Here is a 13,614-nt window from a genome sequence, read left to right as displayed (position 1 = left end):
AATTAGTGACCATTTGAGGTACATTGACCATAAATTGGACTGAAATATAGCATGGCAAAGTGAATGAGTATGCTGCCCAATGAGGGCAGCAGGGTGACTGAGATTTCAGTCCACTTGGACTGCCATATCTTTGGCTGTGTTGGTCCAATTGGTGTTTGGACAATTGGAAATGAAACTAGGCTTATAATGGCACATTTTTGCTGAAGAAACCATGCCCAAAAGACCAAAGCAAGAGGACCAAAAGTTGGCCCCAATCCGGATACCCTACAACAACACCTACAGAAATGACCAAATGAACAGTAACTGTTCATTTGGCCATAACTTACTGTAGATACGGTCAATTGACCTGAAATATTTACAGCAACAAGTTAAGACATAGACAAACAACTTTCATGAAGGAACTTACCCCAAATTATGGCCAGAACCTATCCAACAAAGTGAATCCAGTCACTGTTCATGTTACTGTAGATATGGTCAATTCTGCAGATTGGCAATCCGGCCAGCTGTGGTTTTTGAACCATATCTGGAGCTACAAAACTCCAAATGGAGTGATTCAAAAAAGGAAATTCAACGAGACAAAATAAGGAACAACTTTCATGTTTTCCATTTCTTCAAATTCCCACTGCAACAGTGTCCAATGGAACAGTAAAATTGAGTTACAAAAACTGAAAATTCTGCTTCCCTTGGTTTAAACTTTGAAATGGTATAAATGCTTAATGCCAACAAGTTTTGAATGCCAAATGTGGTATATTGGGAGTGCCAAAGTCAATGTACATAATTTCTATCCAAAAGTCAACACTTTTGTTGACCAATGAGGTGAATAGTAACACCAAAACTTGAAATTCACAAATTGAAGAATTTAAAAGTTTCAAATGCCCTAGTACACCTAACAAGATTGGTTTGGATAGTTTGGCATGCCAATAGGGTTCAGTTAGCAGTACTGCACATGGCAATATGCCATTCTGTGATTTTATGGCTTTTAGCCAGTCTGACCTTGTATTGAGCTTTGGCCTTGTTCCTGATGTTATCACAGCTTGTTAGGCTCATTTGCACACGGAGACGCATATGTGACCGATGGTGTGACGGCCCGAGGTACTTGATACCCAGTGCCAGTTTACCCGTTTATCCAGTCCAGTCGTCTAGTGTAGGTTACTTGGGCAACCAAATGAATGAAAGTGGATAAAGTTAATGGTATATAAATTCAAACAAATAAAACGTATACATTCACTACATATTTAGTTTATGCTATTTTCTTTTATTATACTATTGCACCACTAAGCATTATTGCTTAAAGCGTTGCTTTTGCCACGCGTAGGTACTGGAGATACAGATCGTGAGCCCAGTAGACCGCAGACTGGGTGAGTCTGTCCGGCAGTCCTGCACAGTGTCCGTGTCACCTCTGCTTCTGCAGTGTATTGGTAGGACACTAGGTGTCATTTTGGCATTCTGTAATAAATTTTGATCTTCTCATATGTATTTGAATTTATATAATGTATTTTGAAGTTCATGTAAATAATGAAGATTTATGGTTATGTATAGAAGTAATTTGAGTATTTAATTGTTGTTTATATATGAGAACCCTGAGAAATGATGATTGAGAATTGAAACTGAACAATGTTGAGATTTTGATATTGAGACTCTGTTGATGAATTGAAGTTGGGATTGTTTGGAAATTATTTGGAAGTGTTTTTAACAGGTTCCGAAGAACTGTTTTCTCCATTTTTAGCCGGTACTCTGCCAGATTTTCTTTAAAATTTTCGGAACCTAGAATAAATTATAATTTCAATAAATGAACTATAATTCACAAACTATATTCAAAAGCATGATATAAATTAATTAAGGTAAAATAGAGTGTGCCGGTATACCGTGTGACATAGCTTACTCAGATACACTGTGTAGGGTAAGGGTGTCACATTTAGTGGTATCAGAGCACGGGTTTAGCGTTTTCTGGGCCTAGATTGAGTCCATACCATGCATTGCATTTGTAAGAGTCGAGGTGACACTAATGCAGATCTGTTTGTCTTTCTTATTTTGAATAGGATATGGACCCTTCATCTCAAAGAGCAGTCGAGGAGGAAGTGGAGAGTCATGCTCCACTGCGGCGGTGAGGCGGGGTATGGGAGAACACCACGCCACTCAAGCGAGCACTGCTCACCTCCGCAGCCATGTTTCAACAAATGGCCGATTTCTTCAGACAAATGGTGGGGTAATGCCGGCACCACCACCACCACCACCACTCCACAGTAAATCACACTGGAAAGGCTAAGAAAGTTTGGAGCGGTGGACTTTTTGATAAGAGAGAAGATGACTGTCGCGGTAGAAATTGGTTGAAACGCAGGCAGAGTTCTAAAACAACTCCACCGCACTCGAGCAAAACACGAAGCCGCCATATCCTGTTGCAAGATGATGCCTACGAATGGTGGGATACTGTGTCCAGTGAAGTGCAGCCAGAAGCTATAACTTGGGACTTCTTTCTCTCAGAATTCAAGAAGAAATATGTGGGTACTGTATACCTGGAAGAGAGAAGAAGAGAGTTTATTAACCTGAGGCAAAGACAGCTGTCAGTGGCCGAGTATGAGAAGGAATTCGTCCAATTAAGCCGCTATGGAAGGGAGATAGTCCCTAATGAAGCTGAAAGATGTAAGAGATTTGAAGAGGGACTAAATGACAACATAAAGATCCAGCTCACTGCCTTGGGAATCACATAATTTAGCAAGTTAGTGGAAGCTGCAATAAGGGTTGAAAAAGTAAGAATAAGTGAGCAGACCAGAAGGGATAGACAGCAAAAGAGGGGACCGGGTCAGTCTAGCTCATCTCCTGCACCTGGGAAGAAGTTCAGAGGTCCATCTGCATAGAGTTCGGGTCAGCTGCAAGGTCAGGGTCAGTCTCAGGGGCCCAGGCCACAGTTCACCCCTAGGAGAGGTCAGTCCACACCATCAGTGGGCAGATCTCCGGGCATGGGGTTCAGGGGACCAGCCCCAACATCGTCTGCATGTCCGCATTGCCTGAAATGGCACAAGGGGGAATGTTAGAGAGTAACCGGTGCCTGCTTAAGATGTGGGTCGACAGAGCATCAATTGAGAAACTGTCCACGCAGAACTACTACAGCTGCTCCAACACAAGCAGACAGACCTGCTCCTGCACCACAGAGGGGTAGAAAATCTGGCAAATCTGAGGCTGTAGGACCATCACAAAGGCCTGCATCTGAGCCAGCAGAGAGGCCTGACAGCAGACCACCTGCAAGAGCTTATGCTATTAGAGCTCAAGAGGAGCAAGATGCCCCGAACGTCATCAGGGGTACGTTCTCCCTCTATAATACACCTGTGCATGCATTAGTGGATCCAGGATCCACTCATTCATACATCTGCATCAACCTACCTGTAGAAAGGGGGATACTAGTAGGGGAGAGTGACCAAGACATTCTGGTCACTAATCCATTGGGCCACAGTGTAGTGGTGAACAAAGTATATAAGGGTTGCCCGTTAAGGATTCAGGGGTATGAATTATTGGCAGACCTGATTGAGTTGCCCTTTCGCGAGTTTGACGTGATTTTGGGAATGGACTGGTTGTCACGTCATCAGGCAATAGTTGATTGCAAATTGAAGAGAATTTCTTTGAAAACTTCTGAGGGTAATGAGATCACAGTTGTGGGGGAAAGGACAGATTTTACGTCAATGTTATCTCACCACGATTGCAAGAAGAATGATGAGAAAAGGTCGTGAAGCCTACCTAGCACATGTGGTGGATACTAGGCGAGTTAAGCCAAACTCGAGTGATATACCCACGAAGAGACTTCCCAGGTGTTTCTGAAGAAATGCAGGTTGCCACGAAAGGGAAGTTGAATTTGCTATTGAGACATCGCGGTACAACACCCATTTCCATTGCTCCTTATAGGATGGCACCCACTGAATTGAGGGAGTTGAAAACTCAGTTGCAAGAGTTGCTTGATAAGGGGTTCATACGCCCCAGTGTGTCACCATGGGGAGCTCCAGTGCTGTTTGTGAAAAAAAAGGATGGGACTTTGAGGCTTTGTATTGATTACCGGCAGTTGAATAAAGTGACTGTGAAGAACAAATATCCGTTGCCTAGAATTGATGATCTGTTTGATTAGTTGAAGGGAGCAGGAGTATTTTCTAAGATTGATCTCAGATCAGGGTATCATCAGTTGAGGATGAGGATGCAGATGTGCCAAAGACTGCATTCAGAACCCGTTACGGGCATTATGAGTTTTTGGTGATGCCCTTTGGCCTAACAAATGCACCAACGGCATTCATGGACCTTATGAACCGTATCTTCCATCCATACCTAGATCGATTCGTAGTGGTCTTTATTGATGATATTTTGGTGTATTCCAAGAGCAATGAAGAACATGATGAGCATTTGAGAATTGTTCTGCAAACCCTGAGAGAAAAGAAGCTGTATGCTAAGTTGTCCAAGTGTGACTTCTGGTTAAATGAGATTGCATTCCTTGGACACATAGTGTCAGCCGATGGGATTAGGGTGGATCCCAAGAAAATAGAAGCAGTGATGGAATGGAAGCCTCCCAGAAATACAACTGAGGTCAGAAGCTTCTTAGGGCTAGTTGGGTATTACAGGAGATTTGTGAAGGGATTTTCCTTAATAGCTGCTCCAATGACCAAGTTGTTACACAAGAATGTCAGATTTAACTGGAATGACAAGTGTCAGACCAGTTTTGAGAAGTTGAAGGCTATGTTGACAGAGGCACCAGTGTTAACACAGCCAGTGTCAGGAAATGACTTTGTGGTCTACAGTGATGCCTCACATAATGGGTTAGGGTGTGTATTGATGCAAGAGGGAAAAGTGATTGCCTATGCTTCCAGGCAGCTAAGGCCACATGAACAGAATTACCCTACCCATGATCTAGAGTGGCAATTATCTTCGTGATCAAGATATGGAGGCATTACTTGTATGGTGAAAAGTGCTACATTTGCACAGACCACAAAAGCACGAAATATTTGCCAACTCGGAGGAGCTCAACCTTAGACAGGCGATGGATTAAGTTCTGAAGGATTATGATTGTGTGATTGACTACCATCCCGGGAAGGCAAATGTAGTTCTTGATGCTTTGAGCAGAAAGTCCATCACGACTTTGAGATCATTGAATGCCCGTCTAACTTTGATTCGAGATGGAGCTATTTTGGCTGAGTTGCAAGTGAGGCCAAACTCTGACAGCAGATTTTAGATGGGCAAAAGGCGGATGAAAAGTTATCGCTATTATGAGCAAAATCCCGGAGGAAAAGCAATCGACCAAGAGGTGAAACAGATGGGTGTCTCAGATACAAAGGAAGACTGTGTGTACCAGATAATGGGGAATTGAAGACCAGTATTCTAAAAGAGGCACACACCAGTGTATATGCTATGCACCCAGGAAGTACAAAGATGTATCATGATCCAAGCTTCAGATTGGTGGCACAGTATGAAGAAGGACATAGCTGACTATGTGACTAAATGCTTGACATGTCAGCAAGTCAAGGCAGAACATCAAGTTCCATCAGGTTTGCTACAGCCTATACACATACCTGAATGGAAATGGGATCAGGTCACCATGGATTTTGTAAGTGGTCTACCTCTCACCCAGAAGAAACATGATGCAGCATGGGTGATAGTGGATAGATTGACGAAGTCAGCACACTTTCTGCCAGTTAGGACTGACTACTCACTGGAGAAGTTAGCAGAATTGTATATTAGTAAGACAGTTAGACTGCATGGAATTCCACTTTCCATCATATCTGATCGAGACCCAAGGTTTACATCGAGATTTTGGAAGAAGTTGCACGAGTCCTTGGGTACACAACTCCACTTCAGCACAGCTTTCCATCCTCAGACGGATGGGCAATCTGAAAGAGTAATCCAGGTAAATAATTGAAACCAATAGAATTAATACAAATATTGAATTAAAATGATAATAATAACATGAAAAATATGTCAGGTCCTTGAGGATATGCTGAGGAGTTGTGTCATTGAGTTTGAGGGAAGTTGGGATAGATACCTCCCACTGGCAGAATTTGCATACAACAATAGCTACCAAGCCAGTATCCAAATGGCCCCATATGAAGCACTGTATGGGAGAAAATGTAGAACTCCAGTGTGCTGGACTGAATTGGGCGAAGACAAAATGGTAGGGCCAGACCTGGTGAAACAGACTGAGAAGAAAGTGAAACTAATCAAAGCCAATCTGAAGGTTGCCTCAGATAGACAGAAATCCTATGCCGACTTGAAGAGAAAAGAAATAGAATATGCAGTTGGCGACAAAGTGTTCCTCAAGGTGTCACCGCGGAAGAAAGTATTGAGGTTTGGAAGGAAAGGTAAGTTAAGCCCTAGGTTCATTGGCCCATATGAGGTTATTGAACGTGTGGGTCCAGTGGCCTATAGGCTAGCTTTACCACCAGAGCTGGACAAGATCCACAACGTATTCCACGTGTCCATGCTCAGAAGATACCGCTCAGATCCTTCACATGTTATCTCCAGGGAAGAAATTGAAATACAACTAGATTTGACATATGAAGAAGAACCTTTACGGATCCTGGCTCGGGAAGTAAAAGAATTGAGGAACAAGCAAATTCCACTGGTGAAAGTGCTTTGGAGGCACCACAACACCGAGGAGGCAACTTGGGAAAGTGAAGAGACGATGAGGCAACAGTTCCCTTAACTGTTTGCATCAAGTAAATTTCGAGGACGAAATTTAAATTAGAGGGGAAGAGTTGTAACACCCTCCCGGTAACAACTCCGTACATTCTACTGTTCTGGTGACCGGTGTCGGTCCGGACAGCTAGAACGTCCGGAAAAATATTTAAATTTAAGTGAGGGACCAAAATCAACTCAAATCTTAATAAGAAAAATTTAGTAAAAATTTTATAAATAAAATACAACCAAGTTAAACGAGCCGGTGCCCTAGCGATGGGTAACCCAGAGGGAAGTTGCGGTTCTCGCAACTAGGAGCCTTAGACCCGGGGGAAAAATTATAAAATAATTTTGGGACTCCAGAGAAGGGTCTTTGAGGTTCCCATATCATTAGAATGCCAAGAAATTACCTAGAAAAAATTTTCAATCGGTACAGACAATTTTGACCCGTTAAGCCAAACGGAGGGCATTTTGGTCATTTCGCCTTCAGAGGTGATTTTTGGCCGACTTGTCCAGTTGAGTAAATAATTAATATGACATAAAATGTGAATAAACATTACTAGAAATTAAATTGGAAATGAGTAGTGGAGGAAAGAAAAGAAAATGAGGAAAAAGGCTATTTATGACATCATGGTGATGTCATTAAAAGCTTCCACCAATCAAAATTAAACAACCCTTTAAATTAACTAATAAAAGAGACAAAAGAGACTAAAGAAAATCAAAAACCTATCAGCCATCTTCAACCTAATTTCCAGCCGCACCACATGGCCAAGAAGACCTCCATTTCTCTTCTTGATTCAAGCTTGAAAAATCTCCCCAATCTTACCTCAAATCCCCTAAGTCCTTTCACAAAAAACTTATCTATGCCTCTTGGGAAGTGTTTGGCAGCCTAGAAAGTGAAGGAAAGTGAAGTTTTGAGTTGGGAAAAATCTGCCTACAAGAGGTTAGTGCATATTTATACATAAACCTCTTTTAATCCATGATAGTGACTTACAATAGGTGATATTTTGTAACTTAAATGAATAAAAGTTGAGTGTATGCACCCCATGGATTTCGGCTGCCCTAAAGAAGGAATAGAATTGGGTGTTTTTGATTGACTTGGAATGAACTACAAATCAAGTTTAAAGTATATAAACATAAGGATATTGATTTAGTTAGTTAACTAGGGTAGTTTGTACAAAACTATGAAATTGAGCTAGGGTTTAGGATAGAAAATTTGACTTGGTTCATGAAATTGTTAAAGAACACTCTAATGGTCAATTAGTGACCATTTGAGGTAAATTGACCATAAATTGGACTGAAATATAGCATGGCAAAGTGAATGAGTATGCTGCCCAATGAGGGCAGTAGGGTGACTGAGATTTCAGTCCACTTGGACTGCCATATCTTTGGCTGTGTTGGTCTAATTGGTTTTTGGCCAATTGGACACGAAACTAGGCTTATAATGTCACATTTTTTCTGAAGAAACCATGCCCAAAAGACCAAAGCAAGAGGACCAAAAGTTGGCCCCAATCTGGATACCCTGCAACAGCACCTACAGAAATGACCAAATGAACAGTAACTGTTCATTTGGCCATAACTTACTGTAGATGAGGTCAATTGACCTGAAATTTTTACAGAAACAAGTTAAGACATAGAAAAACAACTTTCATGAAGGAACTTACCCAAAATTATGGCCAGAACCCATCCAACAAAGTGAATCCAGTCACTGTTCATGTTACTATAGATATGGTCAATTCTGCAGATTGGCAATCCGGCCAGCTGTAGTTTTTGAACCATATCTGGAGCTACAAAACTCCAAATAGAGTGATTCAAAAAAGGAAATTCAACTAGACAAAATAAGGAACAACTTTCATGTTTTCCATTTCTTCAAATTCCCACTGCAACAATGTCCAATGGAACAGTAAATTTGAGTTACAAAAACTGAAAATTCTGCTTCTCTTGGTTTAAACTTTGAAATGGTATAAATGCTTAATGCCAACAAGTTTTGAATGCCAAATGTGGTATATTGGGAGTGCCAAAGTCAATGTACATAATTTCTATCCAAAATTCAACATTTTTGTTGACCAATGAGGTGAATAGTAACACCAAAACTTGAAATTCACAAATTGAAGAATTTAAAAGTTTCAAATGCCCTAGTACACCTAACAAGATTGGTTTGGATAGTTTGGCATGCCAATAGGGTTCAGTTAGCAGTACTGCACATGGCAATATGCCATTATGTGTTTTTATGGCTTTTAGCCACTCTGACCTTGTATTGAGCTTTGGCCTTGTGCCTGATGTTATCACAGCTTGTTAGTCGCTACATTGCCTGCCGGAGATGCATATGTGACCGATGGTGTGACGACCCGAGGTACTTGATACCCAGTGCCAGTTTACCCGTTTATCCAGTCCAGTCATCTAGTGTAGGTTACTTGGACAACCAAATGAATGAAAGTGGATAAAGTTAATGGTATACAAATTCAAACAAATAAAACATATACATTCACTACATATTTAGTTTCTGCTATTTTCTTTTATTATACTATTGCACCACTAAGCATTATTGCTTAGCGCGTTGCTTTTGCCACGCGTAGGTACTGGAGATACAGATCGTGAGCCCAGTAGACCGCAGACTGGGTGAGTCTGTCCGGTAGTTCTGCACAGTGTCCGTGTCACCTCAACTTCTGCAGTGCATTGGTAGGACACTAGGTGTCATTTTGGCATTCTGTAATAAATTTTGATCTTCTCATATGTATTTGAATTTATATAATGTATTTCGAAGTTCATGTAAATAATGAAGATTTATGGTTATGTATAGAAGTAATTTGAGTATTTAATTGTTGTTTATATATGAGAACCCTGAGAAATGATGATTGAGAACTGAAACTGAACAATGTTGAGATTTTGATATTGAGACTCTGTTGATGAATTGACGTTGGGATTGTTTGGAAATTATTTGGAAGTGTTTTTAACAGGTTCCGAAGAACTGTTTTCTCCATTTTTAGCCGGTACTCTGCCGGATTTTTTTTAAAATTTTCGGAACCTAGAATAAATTATAATTTCAATAAATGAACTATAATTCACAAATTATATTCAAAAGCATGATATAAATTAATTAAGGTAAAATAGAGTGTGCCGGTATACCGTGTGACATAGCTTACTCAGATACACTGTAGCCGGGTAAGGAGTGTCACAAGAACTGTCAGACAGACTCACTCAGTCTGCGGTCTACTAGGCTCACGATCTGTATCTCCAGTACCGACGCGTGGCAAAAACAATGCGCTAAGCAATAATGCTTAGTGGTGCAATAATATAATAAAAGAAAATAGCAAAAAATAAGTATGTATAGAATGTGTATGATTTCTTTGTTTGGTATTGGTATATCCATTATTTCATTATCTTTGTCCACTTTTATTCATTTGGTTGTCCCAGTAACCTACACTAGACAACTGGACTGGATAACGGGTAAACTGGCACTGGGTATCTAGTACCTCGGGCCGTCACACCATCGGTCACATATGCATCTCCCGGTGTGCAACAGAACAGCTACCAAGCTGTAAATAATCTCAGGCACAAGGCCAAATCTCAATGCAAGGTCAGAATGGCTAAAAGCCATGAAATCACAGAATGGCATATTGCCATGTGCAGTACTGCTAACTGAACCCTATTGGCATGCCAAACTATCCAAACCAATCTTGTTAGGTATACTAGGGCATTTGAAACTTTTAAATTCTTCAATTTGTGAATTTCAAGTTTTGGTGTTACTATTCACCTCATTGGTCAACAAAAATGTTGACTTTTGGATAGACAATATGTAGATTGACTTTGGCACTCCCAATATACCACATTTTACATTTAAAACTTGTTAGAATTGGTCACCATTACCATTTCTAACTTAAAACCAAGAGGGTAGAAAATTTCAGTTTTTGAAGCATAAGTTTACTGTTCCATTAAGCACTGTTGCAGTGGGAATTTGAAGAAATGATAAACATGAAAGTTGTTCCTTATTTTGTCTAGTTGAATTTCCGTTTTTGAATCACTTCATTTGGAGTTTTTTAGCTCTAGATATGGTCCAAAAACCACAGCTGGCCGGATTGGCAAAACTGCAGAATTACCAAATCTACAGTAACATGAACAGTGACTGTGATTGCATTTTTGAATTGGTTCTGGTAATAATTTGGGGTAGGTTCCTTCATGAAAGTTGTTTGTATATGTCTTAACTTGTTGCTGTAAAAATTTCAGGTCAATTGACCATAGCTACATTGAGTTATGGCCAAATGAACAGTTACTGTTCATTTGGTCATTTCTGCAGGTGCTGTTGCAGGGTATCCGGATTAGGGCCAACTTTTGGTCCTCTTGCTTTGGTCTTTTGGGCATGGTTTCTTCAGAAAAAATGTGCCATTATAAGCCTAGTTTCATGTCCAATTGGCCAAACACCAATTGGACCAACACAGCCAAAGTTATGGCTGTCTAATTGGACAGAAATCTCAGTCACCATTGCTGCTGTCCCTAGGCAGCATAGTCATTCTCTTTGCCATGCTATTTTTCAGTCCATATTATGGTCAACTTACCTAAAATGGTCACTAATTGACCCTTAAAATGCTCTCTAACAATTTCCTAAGCCAAGCCAAATTTTCACTCCTAAACCCTAGCTCAAATTCATAGTTTTGTACAAACTACCCTAGTTAACTAACTAAATCAATATCCTTTTGTTTATATACTTTAAACTTGATTTGTAGTTCATTCCAAGTCAATCAAAAACACCCAATTCTATTCCTTCTTTAGGGCAGCCGAAATCCATGGGGTGCATACACTCAACTTTTATTCATTTAAGTTACAAAATCTCACCTATTTCAAGTCACTATCATGGATTAAAAGAGGTTTATGTATAAATATGCACTAACCTCTTGTAGGCAGATTTTTCCAAGCCCCAAACTTCACTTTCTTTCTTCTTCTTGGCTGCCAAAAGGTTTTGCAAGGTGCAAGGATAAATTTTAGTGAAAGGTCTCTAGGGTTTTAGGGTGAAATGAAGAGGAAATGGAGCTTGATGGTGTGTTAATGGAGGGTTAGGGCAAACCATGGGTTTCGGCTGGTTTGGGGAGGAGGGTGATGGCTGTTTGCTTTTTAATTTTTTTAGTCTTTGTTTGTCTCTTTTATTAGTTAAGTAAATGGTTGGTTAAATGTGATTGGTGGGAAACTCTTAGATGACATCATATGATGTCAAAATTGACATTTATTCTCAATTTTCTTTTCTCTTCTTCTCTACTCATTTTCACTTTAATTTTTAGTAATGTTTATTCATATTTTATGCCATATTAATTATTTACTCAACTGTACAAGTCAGCCAAAAATTACCTCCGAAGGCGAAATGACCAAAATGCCTTCCGTTTGGCTTAACGGGTCAAAATTGTCTGTACCTGTTGAAAAATTTTTCTAGGTATTTTCTTGGCTTTTGTAATGCCATAGGAACCTCAATGACCCTTCTCTGGAGTCCCAAAAATTATTTTATGAATTTTTCCCCGGGTCTAGGGCTCCTCGTTGCGAGAACCGCAACTTCCCTCTGGTTACCCATCGCTAGGGCACCGGCTCGTTTAACTTGGTTGTATTTTATTTCTAAAATTTTTACTAAATTTTTCTTATTAGTATTTGAGTAAATTTCGGTTCCTCACTTTAGTTTAAATATTTTTCCGGACGTTCTAGCTGTCCGGACCAACATCGGTCACCGGAACAGTTGAATGTACGGAGTTGCTACCGGGAGGGTGTTACACTTAAAGTATTCCATTTAAAGTTTTAAGCGAAGGATCTCGGATAAGAACTCTCCTTCGATCTCCTTATATTTCATTGAAATTTTGGACGAGAATCGGGTAAGAACTCTCCCCCGATCTCTTAAAGTATTCTGTTTAAAGTTTTAAGTGAGGAATCTCGGATAAGAACTCTCCTCCGATCTCCACATATTTTTTTTGAGATTTTGGCTAAGAATCAAGTAAGAACTCTCCCCCGATCTCTTAAAGTATTTTGTTTAAAATTTTAAGCGAAGGACCTTGGATAAGAACTCTCCTCTGATCTCCATATGTTTTATTGAAATTTTGGATGAGAATAGGGTAAGAACTCTCCCCCGATCTCTTAGAGTATTTGTTAGGATTGCATATCGTGAGGACTTTGAACTAAGGATTCTGGCGCCCAAGGGCGCCAGAAATCCGTGCAAAGCTTCTCTTAACCCATTGAGCCTTATGACTAGAGGTTGGATACAAGACCTAGCTTCTCACCGATCTCCTATGTGATCGCCTTACCAGAACTCTTTGGCTGGCAATATCCAATCTCTTTTTAGTTACTAGTTCGTGATCCGATCTTATCTCGATTCCCGCTTTGTTATGTTTTCTCCTAGGCTCATTCCGTAGCCTGACCTTATAAATTTTTCATGTGACCTACTGCTTGACCTTTTGTGATGACTAACCTTTTGTCATTTTTATTTGTTTGAAAACTCTCATGTTAAGATGCTTCTACCGATATCTTTTATATTATCTACATGTTGTCCATGACCTGAACATCCATGCTTAAAGGAAATGAAAACTATGAGGAGATAAAAAGAGTTTACGAATGAATAGAAAAAGGAGGCTTGGCAAATGACTATTGGCCTGGACAATGTACTTTAGGATTTTAGTGCGACTGAGTATAACAAAATTTTAAGAATAAAAATGGAGAAAATTAAAGCCCGAGTATTCGACAAAATGACAGTCTAGACACTTACCTGTGAGAAGTTGAGGAGACGGATGGAATGACACCGGAATCCACAACTACTGCACAGTTGAAAGCTGACAGCTGAAGGACTAGGGCTTATTTCGAAGTAATGAGAACCAGGTCAGAATGCAATTGAGTCGAAGCGACGGGAACTGGGTCAAAATGAAGTTAAGCTAAGAGAATAATATATTGATGTTAGGGTGGTGAAGACGAAACTGAACAAAAAATGGTCTTGCAGAGTAATGAACAGAC

This window comes from Hevea brasiliensis, chromosome 5 (assembly GCF_030052815.1).
Source record: "Hevea brasiliensis isolate MT/VB/25A 57/8 chromosome 5, ASM3005281v1, whole genome shotgun sequence".
Classification (NCBI taxonomy): domain Eukaryota; kingdom Viridiplantae; phylum Streptophyta; class Magnoliopsida; order Malpighiales; family Euphorbiaceae; genus Hevea; species Hevea brasiliensis.
This window is presented reverse-complemented; position numbering follows the sequence as displayed.